Source organism: Pongo pygmaeus, chromosome 10 (assembly GCF_028885625.2).
Source record: "Pongo pygmaeus isolate AG05252 chromosome 10, NHGRI_mPonPyg2-v2.0_pri, whole genome shotgun sequence".
Lineage (NCBI taxonomy): Eukaryota > Metazoa > Chordata > Mammalia > Primates > Hominidae > Pongo > Pongo pygmaeus.
Genome location: NC_072383.2, coordinates 78,848,887 through 78,869,889, shown reverse-complemented (window position 1 = coordinate 78,869,889; position 21,003 = coordinate 78,848,887). Strand labels below are relative to the sequence as shown.

At 39.0% G+C, this 21,003-nt stretch overlaps 1 protein-coding gene across 1 annotated transcript in view; it reads left to right on the top strand.

Annotated features, from left to right (window-relative positions):
* LIN7A (lin-7 homolog A, crumbs cell polarity complex component) overlaps window positions 1–21,003 on the top strand; it is a 148,702-nt gene that overhangs the window by 113,048 nt on the left and 14,651 nt on the right. The window lies entirely within an intron of this gene.

Sequence of the window (21,003 nt, the reverse complement as noted above, 5' to 3'; positions counted from 1 at the left end):
AATCATCCTTGGTTGAGAATCACTATCTTAAACTAAATTAGTTCATTTTCATGAAAACAGTTCCAAACCATAGCTACAATATTAAAATCTGAAAAAGGCACACATTGTACACTGTGCCACAAATATGAATAGAATGGACTTCTACCAAATCATAGCATCAACATGTTTGTAGCTAAAGAGTAGAGTTGAAGGCAGGGGCTGCAGCCATGTCACAGAAGCTACCATAAGCCATCATAAGGAGCCTGGACTTCCCATTTGAAGGTGGCCATTTCCTACCACCTTCAAATGGTAAGTCCAGGCTCTTTCTGATTCAATAAATGAGGAGCATTCTGGAAAAGAGATTTCATCCAAGGCTTGATCTCCATCGAATGTTCTGTGTGGAGGAGCACCAGAGTTGATCCCAATTACCACGCATGACAAAGGCAAAGCAATTGACAGCTTGCCATTATTAAATATGGTATTGAATCTGTCTCTACAGGCAAACGTTGTTGTAAGAATATCACTTTAAAATCTTCAGTCAGACTGCTAATAAGATTTATTAACCATGGTACCATGTCTGGCACTGGGAAAGGAACAGTTTAAAGAAAACGTAGATCATACCCTAAGGGAGCTTACTTTGTTCTAATTATCCTAGAAACACCAAGTTAAGTTTTTCATAAGTAGAAATGGATGCACTACTCCTAATTGCCTTAGCTTTAGCTTTGAGTGATTTGTAGAAATATTGTGCCAATATGTCATGAACAGAAATATGCCAAAGCCTCACCACTCTTCTTTTTTGCCTAAATCTAGAAGGCACAGTATCTATTTGACCACTCAGTAAAGTCTGTAACCAAAACCTGCAGGGTACCTGAATACCGTCTGTCTCTCAGTTTTACAATGGATCTGAAATGAGACTGGCCACCAGGCTAGAGTGTGCACGCCACTCGTCCTGAAATTCCCCTTACTTTTGTGGCCATGATCTGTTTACATTTTGAAAATCTAAATTACATGATAATTATTATTTTGCTATGCACTCTAAGGCAATGTAAGAGCAACTTTAAATATCATTGCCCATGTTATAGCAATTTAGACACAGCTAATTACCACAGGAACCTAGGGCACACACCGTTTCACATGAGTCGTGTTTTATTAGATGAAATTGGCAGGAGGGATAATGCAAAGCTGTATGATGTTGGTTATCAGACCACACATCATGTTATGGGACAGGATTTGTAATCGCTTAAAATATATTTTCCTTCAGTTGTGTCGGATATAATTTTGCATATATTGGCAGTGTTTCACAAAGAAGCCCAATCACTTTCAGTCTGCTTGGTCTCTAATAAATTTGTTTACTTTTCTAGAAAAGGATTAATAATTATGTGCAACTTTTAGTGTGTCTATTTTTTAAATAAAACAAATCAAATATATCCATTAAAATTCCCCTGATGCATTATCAATTACTTATAGGAATGTGAGACCTATAGGAATGTGAGACCTTGGGTCAGACTTTTAACTTTAGCTGTCCTTGTTTTGTTACTCTGCCTAGATCCAAGCACATTCATCTGCTTTCAGTAATATATTAACTGCTCAGTGACTCCACCAAAGCCTTAGTTTGAGAGATGTTAGATAGGGCAATAAATTGACAAAATATACATGAACTTGTATCTAAAGCGCCTGTGTAGCCAAACAAGGCTATATAACATTGCTTGGCCAGTTTCAATAGTCATTCACTCAGTCACTCAATAAGCATTTATTAGGCATCTACATTGTACAGTTTGAAGCAGTCAGGATTCTTTAATGAAAAAAAAGAGACAGAAAAGTCCTTACCTTTGTGGAGTTCACATTCTAGTATGGCAGATAAGCAATAAGCAAAATAAATAAGGAAACCCATATAGTGTTAGAGATGGCAAGTGCTAAGAAAATTAATCAGTACAGTGTAAGGTTAGGGGATGCCTTGGCAGGGAGAGTGTGGTGCCGATCAGAGTAGCCTCAGTTAGGGGGTGATATTCAAGGTGGAGGTCAAAGGAGATAAGGGAGTGAGCCACACCTAGGGAATAACATTCAGATCATTCTCCTGTGACCATCAGAGGAAAGCGTCAACACCAAGTCTTTAAGGTTTGAAGGGCACTGGCATTCGAAAGAAGCAACGAAAAACCAGTGAAACTGGAGTGGACTGGAGTAGAGGGGAGGAGGAAATGAGTTCAGTGTTAGTAATTCACTTTCATTTTCAATTTTTAGTTTTTTTCTAATTAAAAAAATCAACTTTTAAAAAATATATCTTCTACTCAATTATATGTGCCATTGTGTTAAAATGGTAACTTTTAAATCCCCAGACATTAAGTTTAGAAATAAAGCAAGCACCCCTAAGTGTAATAACAACATTGGTAACAAAAGTAATGGAAAATACTTCCTTCCAGGGCTTCTAAGCCAAGCATTTGCAGAGCACTCTAAATGCACCTGGGCCCTTTAGTTCTCAGTAAATCCTTATATGGCACAAACTCAATGTCAGTGGTGGAGTTTGGTGAATAATTTGCTAACTTATCTGAACCTTATTGCTAAAGGTTCTCATTGCTAAAAGATGATAATATAAGAAGCTACTTAGTTTTTCTGTTTTAGTGTTTAAATGGCATAACACAGTTCCTGAACATGTAGTAAGTACTAAATAAATGTTAGTGCTTGTAATCATTGCTAGTTTATAATCAAGGCAGCAAGCCATTGATTTAAGCAAGCGGGTGAACGGAGGAAGTGAGGAAGGTGAAAGAGCCATCACAAGGAAGGGCCCAGACACAAGAAAAAATTGTTCTCCTGTTTGGACCTTCATGGATTAGCAAATGGGGGTGAAAATACACACAGGGGCCAGATCACAAAGGGTGAGGTACACTAGGCTGAAAGACTTCAGCCTGTATCTGCAATACAGGCACATGTAATTATTTTAAGCACGAGAGTGCATTTTGGAATGATTACTATGATTGCAATGTGAAGAGTGGTTTAGAAGTGGCCAGAATTAAAGGCAGGGCCACCAGATATGGATGTAAGTTAATATTTAGTGAGAGAAACATGGATCTCATTATTATCTATCTCATTATGATCTATTATATAGAGAATATTGATGTTTCTTTGTTACGACACATTATTATTTGGGGAAGGGGGATGAGATCAACAGTAATTGTACCAAAGAAGAAAAACAAAGCCAACTCATTTCATTTTCAGAAAAATTCCTAGGTCAACTGATTACTCTCTGTGGAATCTCACATCTATCAAGATTGAGATCACTGCAAGTTTGTTTGTTTGTTTTTAATCTCAGGAGCCATTAGATGAAAAGCAAAATTTTAAACATTAAGTATTTCATAATCCTTCCTCATGATTTTTCCATTAAACATTATTCCTTGAAAACATGGATTTATAGCCTATATATTGAACCATGAATGATCTGCCATGCCATATAACTGATATGCTGGCCCTGACAAATGAACAACTGAGAGGAAATATAGGAAAGGAAAACTTGGGTTTCAGCAAATTAACAATGTCAGGAGAAAAACCATTCAGTCATGATTGTTCAAACAGAATATCATTGGCATTACGTTGTGACTGAGGCTTTGAAGCTCCCACAGACTATACTTCTACATTTGTAAATTTTGAGGTAATTTTGCTAAAATCCCTTCATTTCACCTGAGTTACCCAGGCAATTATAGAATTATAGTTGTAGGGATTTTTGCTTTTGTTTTGGGGGACTTATTGTGCCCAAATTACTTGAAAGTACTATTTAAACAAAATTATCCTTTGTCCCACCTTCTTTGGTTTGTTCTAGAAATGACCTTTCCTCTCGTGATCCTTATGGGATGATACTGGGCTATTGTATTTAAAAATATATAATAAATATGTAAATGCATTCTTAGCAAATTTTTTAATAATTCAGTGTGGAAAGACTAAAATCAGATTTTTTTAAATAGTCGCTTTAACTGTTTTCCTCAATCCGTTCCAGCCCCTCTCTCTCCACGCATAGAAACACCATTGTAGTGGGCATACATCTAAACGTTTCTCTTTGTATTCAAGCACACACATACAGCACATACACACACACACACACACACACACCCCACATTTATTTACTTATTTATTTTTAAATACAAACATATGAGACAATGTAGGGCTGTGATTCAGAGGTCAGCCTCCAGACAATGATTTGTTACCCATTAATGGTGTGGCCATGGAAACTTACTTAACCTTTCTGTGTCTCAGTTTCCTCATATATGAAATTGGGATGATAACATTACATAACTTGCAGTGTTGTTATGAAAAGTCACTATTTTGCTACATTTAAAGCCCTTGAAACAGTACCTGATAGTAAATACTCAATGAATATAAGCTACTATTATTATTATTATATGTAATTTTCTTAAGTGCACTGCTATTTTTACATATACTTATTATCTATGACTTGCTGTCTTGGTTAATAATGTCTTGGAGATTTTGCCTCATCTGTACATAGACCTTTTTAAATCTTCTATATAATATTCTATATATGGTTCATTTAACTATTCCCCTATTGATGGACATTTAGTTTGTTAACCAAATGGTTTTTTGTTTAATTTTGTTTTGCTATTTTGAGCACTGCTTGAATGAAAATCTTTATGTATATGAGTAACTATTTTTCTCGGGTAGATCCTAATATATGCAAGCCAGGACAGGAAGATATGGATATACTTTATTTTAATAGATATTGCCAAATTGACTCAAAAAGCCTATATCAATTTATACTTCTATGTTTTATGAAGATTTAATTTCACCAAATCCTTGGGGATACATTCTTTTTTTAAGCACGTGAATGATTTTGATCTCATTTTAGATTTAATCTGCATCTCCCTAACTGATAGTAGAGTTGAGCATCTTGTAGCTGAGAACTTTATGTGAAGAAGCTAGTCATACAAAATTCTGGCAGGAATGAACTAGGTATAAGCAAGAACAAAAAACGCCCAGAATGATTTGAATATGAATGATGGGGAGAGTATTAGACATAAGGTTATAGAGGCCAGCTGGGAGTGTAGAGTGAAGGCCCTTGTAAGCCATCGTAAAATGTTTGCTATTTATTTTGAGCGAGAAAGTGACATAATAGAGAATAAGCACTGTTTGGGATGGGCTTTGAATGATGGGTGGGGGGTTATTAAAACAGAGTGGAGGAAGGACATTCTACACTGAGGGAATAAAACTGAGAGATTATAGAAACATGAAAACACATGCTGAAATCAAAAGCATAGTGTTGCTTCTATCCTGAAGATCAATATTAGGAAATAGAATTGGACCTGCCTGTACATGGGAAGTGCTTTGCATGATACAGGATGTTTTCATTTTCATTTCTAGAAAATTGAAAAATATGTATGGGCTAATGCATTTATTGGGTACATTCTGTGAGCCAGGTTTAGTACTTGGCACTTTACACGGGTAATCCATATAAACCTAAATGACTTCTATGAAGGAGATGTTTTGTTTGTTTGTTTGTTTGTGACAGAGTCTCACTCTGTCACCCAGGGTGGAGTGCAGTGGCAGGATCTCAGCTCACTGCAAGCTCTGCCTCCTGGGTTCATGCCATTCTCCTGCCTCAGCCTCCCGAGTAGCTGGGACTACAGGCACCCACCACCACGCCCAGCTAATTTTTTGTATTTTCAGTAGAGACGGGGTTTCACCGTGTTAGCCAGGATGATCTCAATCTCCTGACCTCGTGATCTGCTCACCTTGGCCTCTCAAAGTGCTGGGATTACAGGCCTGAGCCACTGCGCCGGCCCTGAAGGAGATGTTATTAATGCCATTTTGCATATATGGGAACTGAGAGGCTCAGGGAAATTAGATAACCTTCTTACAGCAGTAATCTTCGACCTAAGCTTTAAAGTCAGCCCTATTCAGATTAGCTAAACAAACATTGGATGAGTATTGTGCACTGTGCTAGGTATCAGAGATAAACCATCAATGTAGCAAGGTCCCTGCCCTCAAGGACAGCGCCTATCATAGTTGTGCTCTTTCTACTCATCAATAGATTTTAAGCAAGGGCACACAAAAACTAAGCAACTCAGCCAGGGGTGGTGGCTCACGCCTGTAATCCCAGCACTTTGGGAGGCTGAGACAGTAGGATCACCTGAGGTCAGGAGTTTGAGACCAGCCTGGCCAACATGGTGAAATCCCATCTCTACTAAAAATACAAAAATTAGCCAGGCATGGTGGCACATGCCTGTAGTCCCAGCTACTTGGGAGGCAGAGGAAAGAGAATATCTTGAACTCAGGAGGGGAAAGTTGCAATGAGCCAAGACCATGCCACCGCACTCTAGCCTGAGCAACAGAGCAAGACTCCATCTAAAAAAAAAAAAAAAAAAGAAGTAAAGTAACTCTGGCTGGAATAGGTAGAAGCATTTAGACAAGAGAGAAGCTGGAGGAAATCCAGGCAAGAAATCATAAGAAATAAGAGGGAGGAGAGGATGAGATGCAATTGTGGTAACTGATGCATTAATATCAACCAGTATTGGTGGTTAATTGGTTGTAGGTTGAGGGAAGATGTCCCCAGGAGGGTCCAACTTGGGTGGCTGCATGACTAGTGATAGCAGGAACTAGAGAAGAGGGTTGAAAAGAATCTTTGGAGGTTAGAGCCAGTTAGAGCATTTAAAATAAGCAAAAAATCTTAGTATAAATCAATGGTGACAAAAGCAAAGAATATTCTGTGGGTGTACATTTAATTGGAAAAGACATTTATATGCACAGCTACAGAGATATTGGACAATAAACCTGAAATAGCCTTTAAATGTTGACTTCTCCTGCAAGAAAGCATCTGCAATGTTGAATCTCTCCAATTAAATTAAATGTTATAGCTATTATTAATGTTTTATTATTCATGTTACACATCAACACAAATGTCCATGCCATTTTACACTTTATAGGAAACACATTTGACAGTGCCAGGCTCAGAAAACTTCTGCCCAGATTTGCTGTATTTCCCCCTGATGTTTTATATTAAATTGCCTGGGCTTCTAGGATTGTAAAACAGGCTAGATATTTAAAGTGTATCTTTTGAAGGGTTTGGTTGAATAATTTCAGCAATCTATTGTTGTCTCTATGATACCACTTGAAAAACTATGATTTCTGTGAGCTCGCTAGAGTAAGATACTTACAGAAAAAAAAAATCTATTCTGATTGATGGAATTCTAGGAGATGTCATTGCCCGTGATACTTGCTGTCATCTTGGAAGAGGAGATAAGATGATGTATTCCTTGCTTGGGGGAGTAAGATTTCTCAAAAACTTCCTACAGGCTAAGCCTTTTTCTAGGTTGCAAATATTTTATAGAACCCCCTAGCTTCAGCCTTGTTTCCATTACTGTAACAGCCCACCTGTCATAAAAGTCAGGGAAAACAATTTGAAGGGTGGGCCTTGTTATTTATTCTGAGGGATCTCAGTCAGTATCCCAGTACACAACACTGCTTCATAAACATTTTAAAGTCTTCATCTGATTCTGGCTACTCTTTCTAAGCTAGTTTCACATTTTAAACCAGGCTGAATCATCCCTGGGATTCTGCAGTGGCAGAAGGAGATAATGCCCCATGGCACTAAGTCTGCCATTAGGGTCTTGGCAGAATTGCAGAGTGGGCAAAAATGACTTAACTGCCCTCAAACCTGTTTCAAACCTTTCTTATCACTCAGATCTCTCCTTCCTTTCCCCTTCTTCTTGCTGGCAATGATGCATTCTCTGATAAAACCCCTTCCCTTCCTGGCTATTGATTTTTGAAAAAAATTTATAAGGAAATAACATTTAGGGTTTCTAGGTATACAATCATATTATCAGCAAATAGCAGCAGTTTGAGTCCCTCTTGACTGATTTGGATGCCCTTTCTTTCTCGTTTGATTGCTCTAGAGAGGACTTCCCGTACTATGTTGAATAGAAATGCTAAAAGTGGGCATCCTTGTCTTGTTGCAGTTCTCAGAGGAAATGCTTTCTACTTTTTCCCATTCAGTATAATGTTGGCTGGTGGTTTGTTGTCGATGGTTTTTATTACCTTAAGGTATGTCCCTTCTATGCCGATTTTGCTGAGAGTTTTAATGATAAAGGATGCTGGATTTTGTCAAAAGCTTTTTCTGCATCTATTGAGATGATCATGTGATTTTTGTTTTTAATTCTTTTTATGTGGTGTAGCACATTTATTGACTTATGTATGTTAAACCATCCCTGCATCCCTGATAAGAAACCCACTTGATCATGGTGGATTATCTTTTTGATATGTTGTTAGATTTGGTTAGCTAGTATTTTGTTAAAGATTTCTGCATCTATGTTCATCAAGGATATTGGTCTGTAGTTTTATTTTTTTGTTATGTCCTTTCCTGGTTTTGGTATTAAGGTGATACTGGCTTCATAGAATGATTTAGGGAGGATTTCCTCTTTCTCTATCTTGTGGTGGAATAGTGTTAATAAGATTGGTATCAATTCTTCTTTGAATGTCTGACAGAATTCAGCTGTGAATCCATCTGGTCCTGGACTTTTTTTTTTGTTGGCAATGTTTTTTATTACCATTTCTGTCTCACTGCTTGTTATTGGTCTGTTCACAGATTCTATATTTTCCTGGTTTAATCTAGGAAAGTTGTACATTTCCAGGAATTTACCCATCTCCTCTAGGTTTTCTAGTCTATGTGTGTAAAGGTGTTCATAGTAGCCTTGATTAATCTTTTGTATTTCTGTGGTATCAGTTGTAATATCTCCTGTTTCATTTCTGATTAAGCTCATTTGGATTTTCTCTCTTTTTGTTTAATCTCACTAATTGACTATCAATTTTATTTGTCTTTTCAAAGAATCAGCTTCTTGTTTCATTTATCTTTTGTATTTTTTGTTTCATTTCATTTATTTCTGCCCTGATCTTAGTTATTTCTTTTCTTCTGCTGGGTTTGGGTTTGGATTGTTCTCGTTTCTCTAGTTTTGTGAGGTCTGACCTTAGATTGTCTATTTGTGCTCTTTCAGACTTTTTGATGAAGGCATTTAATGCTATGAACTTTTTTCTTAGCTCCACTTTTGCTGTATCCCAGAGGTTTTGATACGTTGTGTCACTATTGTTATTCAGTTCAAAGATTTGTAAATTTCCATCTTGATTTCATTGTTGACCCAACGATCATTCAGGAGCAGATTATTTAATTTCCATGTGTCACAGAATCCTTGGGGTGTCACTTTTCTGGCTGGAAGCCTCTGTGTCCAGTGACGCCTTTGCCCATATTTTCCTCGGGCCTGCTGGGCTTGTTCCACACATTCAGCCTGGCAAGTTGTGCTCAGCTTCTGCTACTCACCTGGATCCCATGCCTACCAGGGGCAAGCCAGGTGCAGAGTGGTGAGGAGTGTGTGAGCAAGTGAGCATGGAGTCCGGCCACTGCACAGAGCCAGGCATGCTGGCTGTGGCAGGGTGGGCTGCTCTAGGCGCTGGCACAGAGGCCAGCTCCCTAGAAGGCTGTGGCTGGACCAGGTGTACCACAAACAGCTTCCATGCCTGGCACCAGGGACTGAAATGGTGCCTGGAAGCTTGGAGTAGCCAGGAACTGCAAAGCCCCATAGAGGGTATCACAATCCTGGCTTGGGGAGCTCTTAGGTCTGGGCTTCCCAAAAGGCTGTAGCTCTTCTCTCCTTCTCATCACCCATAACGTTATGAGCAAGGGGCATGTTTGAGCCCTGTTTGTGTTACAACTCTTTCAGCCTTGCCATTTGGCAGGTCCCAAGTTCTTGTCCTATGTCCAAGAAGAATGAGGTATGTAGACAAGTGGAGAGTGAGCAAGGTGAAGAGGTGCTTTATTGAGCAACAGAACAGCTCAGAAGAGACCCATGGTGGGTAGCTCCTCTTTGCAGGCAGGTTGTCCCATCTTCTGCTCAGCTCTCAGCAGAGAGGAGACCCACAGTGGGTAGCTCCTCTCTGCAGACTGGTCAACCCATCACCTGCATGAGTCTGGCTGAATCTCGGGTTTTTATGGGCTTCAGAGGGGAGTAAGTGCATGCTGATTGGTCCATAGGCAGGCCAAGAGAAAGCACCATAAGTTCTCACTCTGGTCCATTGAACAGGCAGCCCAGCTCCCGGGCTTCAGGCTGTCCCTGGTTTGAAGGTGGGGCTTCACCAGGAATCCACCCCTTTCCACCCAGGAGTCTGCCTGCCTCTTGCCACCATTAACCTGCCATCCTTGATGCCCATGGCATCCTGGCTCTTTGTGCTGAGAGACACCTACAGTCCTGTGCCGAGCCACCCTTAGGCCCCCTCAGCTTTCCTTCCTGATATGGTTTGGCTGTGTCCCCACCCAAATCTCATCTTGAATTGTAGCTCCCATAATGTCCATGTGTTGTGGAAGGGTCCCAGTGGGAGATAATGAAATCACTGGGGCAGTTACCCCTTTTATTTTTATTTTGTGTGCGTGTGTGATAGAGTTTCACTCTTTCACCCAGGCTGGAGTGAAGTGGTGCGATCTTGGCTCACTGTAACCTCCACCCCATGGGCTCAAGCAATTCTCCTGCCTCAGCCTCCTGAGTAGCTGGAATTCCAGGCGCCTGCCACCACATCCAGCTAATTTTTGTATTTTTAGTAGAAACGGGGTTTCACCATGTTGGCCAGTCTGGTCGCAAACTCCTGACCTCAGGTGATCCACCCACCTCAGCCTCCCAAAGTGCTAGGATTACAGACATGAGCCACTGCACACAGCGCCTCCATATTGTTCTTGTGGTAGTGAATAAGTCTCACAAGATCTGATGGTTTTATAAGCAGTTTCCCATTTCACTTGGCGCTCATTCTCTCTTTGCCTGCTGCCATGTAGCTTTGCGCCTTCTTGCTTTCTACCACGATTGTGAGGCCTCCCCAGCTATGTGGAACTGTGAGTCAATTAAACCTCTTTCCTTCATAAACCACCCAGTCTCAAGTGTCTCTTTATTAGCAGTGTGAAAACAGACTAATACTTTGGGCTCATCAGTGCCCAAAGTCCACAGAGGGCTGAGGTGTCAGGGGGTTGGCTTGTCAGTGCTCCCCTGAGTGCACACACGTCTGGCCTGGTTGCAACAGTGCCTGCACTTGGTATCAACTTTGCTCTGAAATCTGAGCAGGCACAGGCACCTGGGAGAGGCCAGGCAGCAGGAGCAGGCACTTCTGAGCCTGCAAGGGGAGAGGGGCTTCTTGGGTCCCTGAGAATGCAGAGATGCCTGGGTCTGCACCTGCAGCTGGGCAACTGCAGCTGAGCCCAAGAGGGTAGGGCTCTCACCCCTCCAATTTGGAAGGGGTGGGGCTTCCACCTGTTGCTGGCTCCCACTGGCTCCCTAAAGCCCACAGCCCTGCAGCACTTCCCCCACTGTAGCTGGTGTCTTCGCAGTGTTCACTCCAGACTGGCTGCAGCTGCATTCACATGTATTTGCATTGTTGTCTTATTTTAAGAAATTACCACAGCCACCCCAATCTTTAGCAACCACTACTGTGATCAGTCAACAGCCATCCATATAAAGACAAAACCCTCCATCAGCAAAAAGATTGTGATTTACTGAAGGCTCAGATGATCATTAGCATTGTTAACAATAAAGTATTTTTAATTTAAAAAAAAAGAAAATTTACCAGGCACTACTATGCACTGTGCACATGTGCAACATATTGTGTCTTGGGTGACTTATTATCTTAGTTTGCCCAGGCCTGATGCATTTCCTGGGATTTTCAGTGCTAAAACTGGAACAGTCCCTATCTGAGAGGGGAGAGGTCACACTGTTAATAAGCAACTTGTCTAAGATTCAAATCCAGATCCTCCTGACCCCAATCCCTGGCCTTTCTGCCCTGGCACCCTGGCTCTGCTAAGGCTTTGGTGGTTTAAGAAGTCACAGTGAATTTTAGTGGCTAAGATGTATTTGCATTTTGTAAGTGGAGCTGTAATGGGGTGAGTATGGGGGAGGTAGTTCTTGGTGGATATGTAGGGGATGGTGGTGATCACCACTTCTACAACCCCTTCCCTATCCTAATGCAGACCTGGAGGCAAATAATGAGAACTGGCAGTCACAACACTCTGCTTAGGCATATGTACACTTCTAAGCCTTTGCTCATTGGGGGTGTAGTGTCACAGAGTGTCATGGGTTGGGAGAGCACGGGGGTGCACAGCCTGCATCTCAGAGACAAACCAGTGTGAATCACAGTTGGTAAGTGTTCTCTATTATCCCTGCTTCCTGGGAGAAACCCACCACTCAAGAATTAGTAGACTGATTTAAAGGTATCATTTTCGAGGAATATTTTCCCAGGCAGCTTTGTTCTGTTTTCAGACCTCTAAAGCTCACGTTTGTACTCCTGAAGATGGGTGTGTGTGTGTGTGTGTGTGTGTGTGTGTGTTTAATCTTCATTCCAACAACCATCAGGACTTTTCCCTCCTTTTGGTGCAGACATCAAGGATCAAGCAGTTACTATAAAGCATTACCACCGGGATGTAGTAGCTGCATTTGTTTCCAATTTTAGTCTCTAGATCTGAAAGGCGGGCTGAGGTCAACCAAATATTAGATTTGTGAATATCTGATTGCTAGAAGGCACTGATCTTTTTCTAAAGCTTTTTGGCTCGTTTTCAGTTTTCTGCCCCCAGGCTTACTGATAATACTATGCATTCTCCACTTGCATGGTTCAAAAATTCTTCTATTTCTAACTGCTCTCACAGGATAAGAATATGTATAATTATATACACTTTTTTTCCATTAACCTCCTTGCTCTTTTGTGGTGTTTAGTTATTTGATGATTTTCCCCTCTCAAGTTCCCTCACATTATGCATGCTCCTATTAGGTAAATCTCCTGCACGTTCCTTCTTTACCTAACAGAGCATGACATTGTTGAGGGACTGAGAAGAACAGTTTTAATGAATAACTAATGATCATTTGTAATTAGCATATCAATTGTATGAATGGAAATGATGCCACTAAATTACTTGAGGATGATTAACAGCAGTGGATTCACCTAGATAGTTTTAAACATTCTTCTAACAAGCCCCATACACTATTAATTTACTTGGCAAACTTTTGCTTCCCAAATAATTTAAAGAAAACTTATACTTACATCAAAGGCAAAATCATATTTTGTTGCTGTTGTTGTCTGCAAACGTCTGAAGCCCTAAGCAACACCATCAACAAGAAAATAGTTCAGCAAAGAACTAACATTTGTTGGACCCTTTGTAAATCCTAGACACTGTTCCAAGTGCTTTATGTATGTTAAATTTAATGCTCATAATAATCCTATAAACTAAAGTACACTATGATGCCCAATTTACAGACAAGGAAAGTGAAGCTTTGAAATATTAAGCAGCTTGTCTGTGTTCACAGAGCTGGTAAGGGAAGAAGCTCAGATTCAAACCCAGGCAATACTGGTTCCTTAGCCTATGAGACTTTATATTTTATATTAATGTTATATTCATTGACTAAGTATTTATTGAGTTCATAATAAATGCTGGACACAGAGATAAATAAATTAGACTCATCCTGCTCTTGGACAGTCTGGTGGCAACAGAGTGACGGTGAACTGATAAATTATAGTGCACCTGTGATAGTTATTAGCATAAAGCAAGAACAAAGTACTATGGGATATCATTAGCATATTTTTCCAAGAGATAAATGTGATACTTTTAATACATTTGCCACTTTTCTTAATCAAAAAAGACTACATTTAGAACAGGAAAATTAACACATTTGAAAAAAGGGAAAGATAAAACATCATAAAATTCTTTTCTGAATAATGTATACTACATTTTTTCCTTTACTGTACATACATATTTAGGATGGTTTAATTTATAAATGAGGCACAGTAAGAGATTAACAACAATAATAGAACAATTATAACAATGTACTGCAGTCAAAGTTATGTGAATGTGATGTCTCATTCTGTCTCTCAAAATATCCCATTGTGCTGTACTCACCTATTTTTGGACATTGATTGACCATGGGTAACTGAAACTGTGCATAAGGAGGCATTATTGTATATCCTGTAGCTTATTCAAAGATATTTCTTTCTTAATTAAATACTCAATCAACATTGTTTTTCTTTAAAGATCAAAAATGCCAACTATAGAGCTACATCAAGGCAAAATCATAAGACTTCCCTCATCTAACCAACACTTTTTTCTGTAGTAAGTTTGTAGAGAAACCCTTAAGATGACTTTTACTATTTTGGTTAGTTCTATTTGGGTTTAGAGTAGTGTGTCCAAACACAAATCTACATGTCTGAGACTGGCTGGCTGGATCAGAGTTTTGTACTTATATATTCCTAGGTCATATTGCTACAGATCTTAATATGGCAAGGTTGGGAAGAGCCTAGGTCTCTATATTTAAAAAGTTCTTCAGTTGACTTCTATGTACGTCAAGATTTAAGAGTGACTGGCCTAAACATCTCTATGAGTAAGGAAAACTGCCAATATGATACTTACTTTTTCTTTATTATTTTATTTAAGATTAAGGATTGGTAGGTAAGAGCCTCGACTCTAGAAACAGATAAAGCTCATTGCAGGTTGATCTGTTTGACTTACTACCTGGTGACCTAGGACACATTTCTTAATCTTTTCATTACCTTTCTAACAGATACGTTGCAAGGATTAGAGAAAATGCACAGAAAACAGCCTTTTACTTAATAAATGGTCAGTAAAAACTACAGTATACATATACACACATGCATGTTTACACACATTTATATGTATGAACACACACACTCTTAAAATAGAATGATAGTAAAAGAACTTCATGGGGAGGCGGAGCTTGCAGTGAGCTGAGATCTGGCCACTGCACTCCAGCCTGGGTGACAGAGCGAGACTCCCTCTCAAAAAGAAAACAAACAAACAAACAAAAGAACTTCATGGAACAAAAGTAAAACTATCATAAGAAAAAAATAATCACTGTTATCTTTATGGGAAAGGAATAGGTCTTTGCTGGGTTATGCTGGGCCTTTTCAAAGTTGAGAATCATAACCCCCTAATCCTAGTAGTAGTGAGTCCTTCAGGTAGCCCCATGCTGCTCCTTCACTCCAGCTCACATCTTTGAGCTAGGAGTTGACAGATCTTTTTCTTGCCATTAGTTCCTATCCTTTTGCATCACACAAAAATGACACTCCATGTATTTCATTTCGGGATTAGTTAAGCTAGAAAATTAGCATGGGGTTATTGAAAGGGCAGTCATCAAGAAAAATGAGTTCTAATCCAGACCTACAACTAACAGACTTATAAAATGGAGTAAGTCATAGCCAGTCTTGGTGTCTGATTCCTTACGTATTAAGATATAAGGACATATATGAGATTATTTCTAAAGGTCTTTTTAGGTATAATGTTCTGTGTTTCTGAGCTATCTAATTCACTAAGGTATAATTACCTAATACCCTTGATGTCGTTTACTCCAAATGATGATAACATCATTTGGCCTTTAATCTAAAGGAATGACTGATGTTATTTAGGAGTCTATGCATAAACCTGGCTGTAGATATGCCTTGAATAACTACAAGGTCTAGCCAACTCTTGTTGTCCCACAAAGTGTTTAAGTAACTTACCCATCAGAAAACCGGATCAAGATGATGTCTATGTAATTCCCATAGAGAAAAACCTGCCTAAAAACTTGGCCAGTTGATGACTGATGGTGCACAGATTGCATGATTGCTTCCCAGGGCAGGCATTGCTTCCATCTGAGATCTAGCCAGGGTCAAAATTTAACCCTCTATGGAAGCAGGAGAGAGAGCACATGTCATGAGCAAATTCATGTATGTAGTGCAATTCAAATTCTCTCTTATAAGGGATGATCCTTAATCAACCAGGAAGTTGAGCATACCAGAAATAAGCTGCCATTTTAATATCTCACAGTGTATATGAATAGAAAAACTATTGAATGAACAGAATGCAGGCATGTTTAAAACTTGGTTGAGTCTGGGCGCGGTGACTCATTCCTGTAAACCCAGCACTTTGAGAGGCTGAAGCAGGCGGATCACTTGAGCCCAGGAGTTCAAGATCAGCCTGGCCAATGTGGCAAACCCTGTCTTTACTAAAAATACAAAAAGTAGCTGGTCATGGTGGCAGGCACCTGTAGTCCCAGCTATTTGGGAGGCTGAGGCACAAGAATCGCTTGAACCTGGGAGATGGAGGTTGCAGTAAACCAAGATCATGCCATTGCACTCCAGCCTGGGTGACAGAGTAAGATTTCATCTCAAAACAAAACGAAGCAAAGAAAACCTTGGTTCATTTACCAGCCATTGATTTGCTAAACTTCAATCAAATTAACTAACTTGAAAGCTGCCTAGAGCTTACTGCTGTATGAGATTGCTGATGAAACAAGTATGCCTTTGGTTATCTACTGAGCTATTTTTTTCCCAGCTTCCTAAATGAAAATATATTTCTTTGTGTATCAGTATTATAGGAGATCCAGTTTGTATGGTTTTTATATCAGTTTAGTATTTTATTAGCTTGTATTTATTGTAATACAACTATTTGAAGGCTCCATATATATATACAACTATTGTATATAATAACTAATGTATATAATAGTGCATTTGTGTCAGTGTGTGTATATATATATATATATACATTTTTATTTTTGAGACAGAGTCTTGCTCTGTTGCCTAGGCTAGAGTGCAATGACGCAAACATGGCTCCCCGCAGCCCCGACCTCCTGGGTTCAAGCCATTCTCTTGGTCCAGCATCCCAAGTAGTTGGGACCACAGGCACGTGCCACTCGCCCCAGCTATTTAAAAAATAAAAATTCTTTGTAGAGATGGGGTCTTACCATGTTGCTCAGGTTGGTCTTGAACTCCTAGGCTCAGGCTCCTTCCTGCCTCAGCCTCCCAAATGGCTGGGATTACAGGCATGAGCCACTGTGCCTGACCTCATATTAATTTTTATGTTTGTTGTTAAAAGATTTATCAGCTAAAGATAGAAGCATTTTTGGGATGGGAATGTCCAGTCTTCATAGTGCATTTTAATTCTTTTCAAGTATGCTCATGGCCAGCCTAGGCATAATTGTGGAGTAGGTAACATTTCTTTTTAGGGGTTTTTCTGTTTTAGGCTATACTTCTCTTTGGTCAAAATATTTCCTAGGTACCTACTATACCCTCAGGCTGTTCTCATCACTCCTCACCTTCTAATAAAATCCAATTTTACCAGATGTCCATTGCAAGGCCTTGTTAAATTAATTTATGCTAATGCAATAGGTACAACAAAACTCTTAAAGCAAGGAGATAAAACCTAAAAATACAGAATTTCAGGTTTTAAATGGAGGAGGGTGTTTCACTTTAAAATAAGAAATCTTTTTAGAGCTCTTAAAGTCATATAAGAACCACCTTCTCAGCCTATGTAGGAAGCTGGTACTACAAGTTTTCAGTGATTGCTCAAACTTACACTGGTTCTTATAAAAGACAACTCTGAATCAGGAGTGCTTGTATATACAGCTTTGATAAAAATAGCTTAACTGTTTATAAATAATCTATCACATTTCAAAATATGTCTTAAATATTTAGCTAGAAATGATGCATACTTTCAGTAAGAGTGAGACACAGACTAAGTCAAAAGCAAGAATAGATGCTGAACTTTCAGGGCTCAAGGAATACCTGTGAATGGCTTGCACATCAACATTTATACCCTAACTGAGTAGATCTTTTGGCTTCTTTTTATTCATGCAACAAGACTTCTGTGGCAAGATGGTTTGATTTCTTGTTCTTACCTTAAAAGGGAAAGCAAGAAGAAGAGAAAACTGCCTTAATCTTACTACAAAGTTATACTGACGGACTAAAAGCACTCCAGAGATAAATAATAGGTTAAGGAGACAAGTATATGTACTCAAAAGTATTTACAAAGTAGGCAAAGCTAGTGGGAAAAGAAAGGCCACAAAAATAATCCTTAAGACAAGAATTAAGATATCCTTCTGAAAACAATTAAAAAGCAAAGTTGAGGAGTGTTTGAAATAAAAATTTTTCAAGTATGCTTATATTTCTTAATATCTTTCTAAAATTCACTTCTTAGCTGCTTAATTATATAATTTGTAGGATGTTAGTAAAGCATTTTAGTAGCACAAATGAGGAATTGTGACACTGCCCAGATCTCTCATAGTGGCTCTGTGTCCTGGTGGGAAGGACAGTAGAGCCAAACCAAGAGACCTGTTGACTCTGTTGAGCCTTAAAGAGAATCTGAGTCCTTGTCTAAACTGAAGATAAAGCATGAAGGCAAAATTTCTGGAATTGAAAACTGTGGAGTCTGCTTTTGATACATTGTTAACTGTGTGGGAGAGGGCAGAGCAGGGACTGGAAGAGGATAACCTTGTTGGTTTTGCAGGGCCTGGTGTGTGGTGCACCAGCCAGCCGTATTTCTCTCAACTCTTCACCATCACCGTGAGAGCCTAATGGCCCACACACATTAGTACCACAGCCGTCCTGTGGCAACTAAATTGCAGACACAGTGCCAAAACAGAGATAATGGGCCTCTAAAGGTCTGGCCTAGAATCTCCAATCCTATTAAATAAAAGCAAATAGAACAAAAGCCACGAAGAAGTCTACAGACTGATTATCTGGCCTAGAAAATGGGTGAACCATTATTATTAAAACATAAACATGTAAGTTTTAATATTAAAAAAGAAATTAGAGAAGGGTATATAGACAACCAAATCACCAAGTTTTCCTTTCAAAGGAAAATTCTATGCATTAACAAATCATCATGGGACCAGTTATAAAGAAATTACAAACATACTGAAAATAGGGTTTATATTGCACGATGCTGTCAAAGTTTACCTTCCTTTCATGTTTTCTCAAGAAATGTAGTAGATTATAATTCATAGAATAAATGCTTAATAAACATATTAGTTGAGTGACTAAGCCAATGATCAAATGATCCCTTAAGTCTCCAAATCTGCAGTAGAAATTATGAATCTGAAGGTATAATTCAAGGGTGCTTAAGATTTTCACTTCCTTTATTTATCTGTAACTCAATTTAGTATCCATTTTGAGTTTCCCTTCTGCTTGGATTGTGAAAATGTAATGTCAAACAATTGGGGGTGGCCTTCTCTGCCTCTTCAGTGTGACTCCTAGGTGGTCTGACACTCTTTAACCTTATCTCAGTCTCCATCTATCACACTGCACAGTGATTTTTTTTCTCTGTTCTTTACCCAAGAAGCAAGGCAAAAAGGCCTTGGCAGTTCAATCCTGCAAATTAAGGGTTCTGTCATCTGCCCTGGTGATTTGCTCAGAGGGGCAGGAGCCAGGGTTTCCTTATGTAGGATCCTATAAAGTCTAACTACAACTTTCTTCTTTTTGCTTCTCCATCATCCTAACCTTGAGAATCTTCAGAAGATTGGGAAAAAAGCAGCATTGTGTTTACTTGGGGGAAACATAGTTTCTCCAAGTATTGTCTATGCCATGATGTTCAAAAGACTGTTTTGAAACTCAAAAGCCAAGAATTGATTTGTTTTTTGTTTTCTAACATATCTATCTTATAAGTATGTGTGTATATTTGATTGTATCCTGAATAGATTTTTCTGAATATAAAATTATTCACTTATAATAAGGGCTTATTCAATGCATAACGATAGTGCCCTCCAGAAAAATTTCACCAGTTTTTGTTAAGTTATTAGCAGTCTGAGTCCAATTTTTTTGGTCTGTACACCAAATTTAAAAGTACCTATTTATCATTTTTAAGTTAAAAATGAAATATTGGCCAGGCGCGGTGGCTTACGCCCGTAATCCCAACACTTTGGGAGGCTGAGGTGGGCGGATCACAAGGTCAGGAGATCGAGACCATCCTGGCTAACATGGTGAATCCCCATCTTTACTAAAAATAGAAAAAAATTAGCTGGGCATGGTGGCGGGCACCTGTAGTCCCAGCTACTCGAGAGGCTGAGGCAGGAGAATGACGTGAAACCAGGAGGTGGAGCTTGCAGTGAGCCAAGATCGTGCCACTGCACTCCAGCCTGGGCGACACAGCAAGACTCCATCTCAAAAAAAAAAAAAAAAAAAAAATATATATATATATATATATTTTATGTTAGTCTATACTTCTTTGATTACTAGGGAGTTTGAATATCTTTTCTGAGGTCTATTGGCCATTTATATTTTTTATTTTTTGTCCATGCATGTCAATTGCTCATTCTGCTTAGATCTTTATTGACTTGTTAGAAGAATGAAGGGCAGGCTGGGTGCAGTGGCTCATGCCTGTACTCCCAGCAGCTTGAGAGGCTGAGGGAGGTGGATTTCTTGAGGTCAGGAGTTCAAGACCAGCCTGGCCAACATGGTGAAACGCCACCTCTACTAAAAATATAAAATTAGCCGGGCGTGGTGTTGCACACCTTTAATCCCAGCTACTCGAGAGGCTGAGGCAGGAGAATCACTTGAACCCAGGAGGGAGAGGTGGCGGTGAGCCCAGATCAGGCCATTGCACACCAGCCTGGCCAACAAGAGTGAAACTCTGTCTCAAAAAAATAAAAAAGGGCAAATAAACCAGAAAAAAAAACCCTTTTGCGGTAAGTATATGACAGTCATATACTGAAACTGTTTTTCTGTTTTATTTGCCTTTTTTTTTTTTTTACAGTGTTTGAGACATAGAAACTTACACTGTGCACATATGATTTTGTGGTTATGTTTCCTGTGGCATTTTAAATTAAGAATTCCTTTTCTATTGAAAAATGATTAATGTTCACCTTTTATTTTAGTTACTTTATGTTTTTATTTTACATTTAAATTTTAATTAATTTGTTATATTTAGCACAGTGTATGAGATTGGGTCTCCATTATTTTGTATTATTTAATTTAGTTAATAGTCCTTTTCTCCTTTGGTCTAAAGTCCACATTTATAATAAATAAAGCTTTCCACGTGATGACTCTCCTTCTGGACTCTGTGCTATGTTCTACTATCTTTTTTATATGCACAATAAGATACCACTTTAATCATTGTAGATTCTTAATAAATTTTAATATCTGATAGAGAAATTTCCTCTGTTACTATGTTTTAATTTTTTTCAAAATTTTGTTGACTAGTGCATTTGTTCTTCCAGATAAAATTTGGAAATTTCATTCCTAATGTCAGCATTA